The 5,421-nt window shown below is 46.4% G+C and overlaps 1 pseudogene; it reads left to right on the top strand.

The window, feature by feature from the left end:
- The first annotated feature begins 305 nt into the window (after window positions 1-305).
- Window positions 306-5,093, top strand: LOC132024154 (dual specificity protein phosphatase 5-like; annotated as a pseudogene).
- The last annotated feature ends 328 nt before the right edge of the window (window positions 5,094-5,421 follow it).

Consider the following 5,421-nt stretch of genomic DNA (forward strand, 5'->3'; position numbering starts at 1 on the left):
GTTGGCATTTCTGTAATCAGGAGCTACTCTGCTTGACCAAGTCATCGCAAATCTTACCATTTTATGGGTGTGTTGTATAAGAGGAAACCCCTATACCAAAAGTCGTAACTTCCATCAATAACAGAATTTTTTATGTTGTTATTAATAAATCCATACCAACTCTGACCTCAAATGACAGAATGTGTATGGAATCGGCACTTGACCACATAGGAGGAATGTGTGGAATAATTATAGATTCAGAGATTTAATACACACACACACACACACGTGCACGCACACACACATACACACATACATACATATACATGGGTCCATATATATATGGGCTTTCTGGGGATGGTGAGCGGCTGGTCAGTAGCGGAACATGTCAGCAAGCACTTAGCTCAGCCAGCCGGGTCTACTTCCTCCAGGTGGGATAAGAGACCTTTAAGTCAGAATATCCTCAGTGTTATGTGGCTGCCGAACCCCTTTCACAAGAGAAGACTGAAACGACACAGCCCTCATCGGCCAGTATGGAAAACCATTAGTCAACACAGGATGAATTGCAAGCCTTCCATTCCTCCACCTAGGAAGTAGCTACCATGCATCCAAGTGCAAGGTCCACTCCAACCTGCTTAGCAGGCATCCAAGTGCAAGGTCCACACCAACCTGCCTACCATGCATCTGAGAGCAAGGTCCACACCGTCCCACATAACACAGTCCCACTGAATGTCTCACAACAGAGCTCTGAGACCAGCATGGCCCACCTACACGACAAATGGGTCCCTAAGGAAGACAGGCAAAAGTGGCTGACGTTAGCTCCCACTTTCAAGAAGCATAAACTTTATTGACTGTGTCAGGGAATAGGTAGGCAAGGTTCTGGTCCACTGTGAGGCTAGGATCTCCTGTTCACCCATCATCTGCATGGCTTAGCTCATGAAGACCAAGTAGGTTGCCTAAAAGGGGCCTTATATTACATCAAGCAGGGGAGTATGATCTCACCCAACTTTGGCCTCATGGGCCAGGTCCAGCGGGATCAATCTGGGATCCTGCCTTCCACACCTGCCTCCAGACTCCCTCCAGGCAAGGGGATGCAGCAAGCAGGCTCTTCATTTACGGACGGTTTGCAGTCACTGAGCCCTGACGTGCAGAGTTCCTATGGCACACACGCTATTTCAGTACCCCACCCACCTGATGGGAGTCCATGGGCACAGGCACATCCTGCTAAACCTGGGGTGGGGGCAGGGCCCCTGGGTGGCTCAGTCAGTTAAGCGTCTACCTGTGGCTCAGGTCACGATCCTAGGGTCCCGGAATGGAGCCCCATGTTGGTCTCCCTACTCAGCGGGAAGCCTGCTTTGCCCTCTCCTCCTGTTCTTGATTTCTCCCTCGCTCTCTGTCTCTATCTCTCAAATAAATAAATAAAATCTTAAAGAAAAAAAAAATAAAGCTGGGGTAGGGCAAACAGCCCAGCCCTAAGAGCAACTGTGATTTTCTTTTTGGCTCATGTACTTTCCATACCTGTGCCATGCTAAAGACCTCACTCTGTTCCCCTACCCCAGGGGGAGAGGGAGCAGTCACCAGGCTTGCGGATGAACTTCAGACAAACCTGTGGGGTAGGTTCTCAGGGCCAAAGGAAGGCCAGACCATCATGAGAGCACAGTGAGTACCGACTCCCGCACTTTCTGACCCCCGCCTTCTCAGGGCTGCCCAGTCCCTGCACCTAAGAGCTGCCCTTTCACTTGGAGCCTCGGTAATAAACACGGGCAGCAACAGGGAAGACAGCAGCTGCTAGCCTGGGGGAAGACAGGCACAAACGCAATTCATTTTTGTTTTTTTTAGGATTCTATTTATTTATTTGACACAGAGAGAGAGATCACAAGTAGGCGGAGAGGCAGGACAGAGAGAGACAGGAGGAAGCAGGTTCCCCACCGAGCCGAGAGCCTGATGCAGGGCTCAATCCCAGGACCCCGGGAACATGACCTGAGCCGAAGGCAGAGGCTTCAACCCACTGAGCCACCCAGGTGCCTCCCAATTCATTTTGAAGGAAGCAGTATTTCCATCTTAGTTTTTAACATTGGTGGCCTCCATGTCTGTCTCTCTTGCCTCAGGACACACATTCATCACCATGCAGGAAAATAACCCTACAGGTTTTGTAGGGACACCATATATATGCTGACCCCTCAAATTTTTTGAGGTTCCCTCTCGAGTCCAACAGAGACAGTTGGTTGAAGTAGCAAGATATTGACATCTTGAGTCTCCTTTTCCCTGTAGGTTCTTCCCTGACCTTGACCTTCTGCTTCGGCATGATTCTTATTCACACTTGAACATTTCTCCTCGCACAACTCCTCAAACACACTCTGTGTCATTCGAAAAACGTTCTTCAGACCATAGACCAAAACTCATCCCTTTGAGGCGGCAGCACTGGGCGCCAAGAGAAAAAGGGTACCTTACTGTGTACTCCGGGTCCGTGGTGTTGAAAACAGAAGTGATCCGTTTCCACAGCTCAGGGTCTAATTCTTGCAACAAGTGTGTTTGCTTCCCTGCCCCTGGGGGTCGTCTCCAAGCTACTGACTTCGGCAATCACCCATTTCACAAGGTGGTACTGCTTTTTTGTCTGTAGATTATTTCTCCAAGGGAAAAAGCAGTGCCTTCCTAAAATCTGTATGAATGGGAAGAAAAACTCTGTTATGGCTTCTTGTTTTCTATAGGGCAAAATAAAAACAGTTCAAGAGGAAATATATATTTATAAATTAACCATTCCATTGTCCACATACATATCTGACAGGCAAAATTTATATGTTCACATATGTGAATAATTCAGAAAACACCTCTTTTTATGACTTTTTACTTTGATATCATCTTAAACTTATAGAAAAGTTGCAAGAATAACATAAACTCCCATAACTTAATCAGATTCACCAGGACCACATCGCCTCATTGGCTTTTTAAAATTTTCTCTCATACTCATATACATTTATACATCATTGCTTTTTTTCCCTAAGCCATCCAGGAATAAATTAGAGACATCATATCCCTCTATTCGTAATTATCCAATGTTTATTTAAGGACATTCTCTTGTATAACACAGTATAGTTATGAAGATGAAGAAGTTTAATATTGATGCACTGCTGAGACCAAATTCCAAATTTGGTCCGCTTGCCCCCTCTGTGGTCCTTTATAACAAACACTGCCCTTGGTCTAGGACTTACCCCCAGGTGACGTGCTGCATTTACTCATCCTGTATCTTTGGTGTCCTATAATCTGAAATGGTCTCTCTGTCTTCATCACCTCCCACAACCTTACCACTTTTAAAGAATACAGGCCAGTTATTTTGTAAAATATCCTTTGATTGGTTCTAACGTTTTTATTATTAGATTCAAGTTACTCATTTGGGGCAGGAACACCACAGAAGTGATCTGTCCTCCCCTGTGTACCATTTCAGGAGACACCTGATGTGGCTTTGTCCCATTCTTAGCGACCATTTGGTTAAGAATGCATCTTTCAGGTTTCACAGTTATAAAATTTCAACATTATAAATGCTCTTCTTATCAAAATTTTCCGGCTAAGTTTCGCACCCATTCGTGATTTTTGCCACGATAGTTATGAAATGATGAAGAAAACATATATGGGTGTTCCCTTTCCCAGAAATAACAATGTTTCGCTTCTCTGTCCCCAGTGACAGCCTTCTTTAGCTGACCATCCAAAACCACCCACCATTCCCCCATGAGCAGTATCCTATTTTCTCATCCATGAAAAGGGACAGTGAGTGTTTCCCACAACAGAATGTCCAGCACTGTGGTACTTTGGAAATGATGCCTCAGTGTTTAGATCTTGGGCTGGGTCCATGGACCCTGAAATCACATAAGATCCCAACCTGATCCCATCAGAACACAGCGGCCACTCTTGCTAAGCACTCTTGGGGGTAAGAACTGGGGAGAGTTTGTACCCAGCCCCAGCCCAGTATAAAGCTTTTCTGTAGATCGCTCACACAGCAGTCTTCTTCTCTGAACATACAAAATAAAGGGGAAGTTTTTTTTATCTCTGGGAATCTCATTTTCTCAGCCTCCAAATGGTCTTCCTAGAAAGTCTTTGTTCCTCCACGAGGATTCTGTTGCCATTACCATAACCCAGACCAAACCCATGCTTTTTCTTCATTCCCTTTGTTAACCTTTTTAACTAGGTGTGACAGTAACCTGCGTGGCCTACTAGACACTTCCAGAGCCCTAGAAGTCCACTCTGGCTTGCCTCCTGGGCAGCGGCTGGCAGGTTTCCCTTGGACTCTCAAGTGTGCACACTCTTACTACCCAGTACCCTCCACTTTCCACCCAGTACATTGTTTAACCCCCACAGCCAGCCTGCTGTAAGATCGGTGCCCCTATAAAACTTTTTTTGCTGGGAACGGATGTATAGAGAGGTGACTGCTGAAGTGACTTGCCTAAGGTCCCAGCCAGTTAGTGTTCATCAGAGGCAAAGCCTGGATTGGAAGCTGAACCGAGTCCAGAGCCCATACTCATCCTGCCTACATTACACTGGTCCAAAATAAACCCAGAGACTGCCTAGGGGGCCAAGTTTAAGAAGGCCGTCAACTGCCAGGGGCTGTTCTCGCATTTGCACAGCACCGAGATGTGTGGCCCCTGAAAATCTGCACCCTCAGACCAGCCCCGGTTCTCAGGAAGGGCAGGTCAGTGTGAACTCATCTCCCTAACCACTCACTGTGCAACTCACACAAATCTCCAGGCTCCTGGGAATGCAGGGACTTCAGTTTTCTTCCTTTGATCAATGGACAAGCTATTCAGCCTCAAGGCAACTCTGTTTGAGAGCTCTCAAGAGAGAGCAGAGACAAAGATGGGTACAGCCCCTCCTAGATCTTGGAGCCCAAACATTCATTTCCCGTGGAATCAATACATCAAGCCAATACTTGGGCCTTCTTACAAATCCCCTCAACTAAGCACTGGCACATTTTTTGAGGATTTCAAAGTACACAGATGGATGAAACTCTGCTGTCTTGACAGGCCCATCATTTTTCCATTTTATTGACCTTTTTGCCTTTAGCTTGGTAAGTGGTTTGCGTTCCCCCCTGACAGAATGAGTACTTCCGGATATTAACTCAGTAGTGCTTCCCCTGGGCTGCATTTCTTTCCAGAACTCAGAGCTCTTATTAGGATGAGGTTTCAGAGCCATGGGCTCAAATGAGACTTCGCCACATACTAGTTACGTTCTTGGAAAAGTCAATTTGTCTCCCTGAGCCTCGGGGGTTTTGTCTGTGAAATGGGGATATTTTTTTTTTTTAAAGACTTTATTTATTTATTTGACAGAGAGAAATCACAAGTAGGTAGAGAGGCAGGCAGAGAGAGAGAGAGGAGGAAGCAGGCTCCCTGCTGAGCAGAGAGCCCGATGCGGGACTCGATCCCAGGACCCTGAGATCATGACCTGAGCCAAAGG

The sequence above is a fragment of the Mustela nigripes genome, chromosome 9, assembly GCF_022355385.1.
Source record: "Mustela nigripes isolate SB6536 chromosome 9, MUSNIG.SB6536, whole genome shotgun sequence".
NCBI lineage: Eukaryota > Metazoa > Chordata > Mammalia > Carnivora > Mustelidae > Mustela > Mustela nigripes.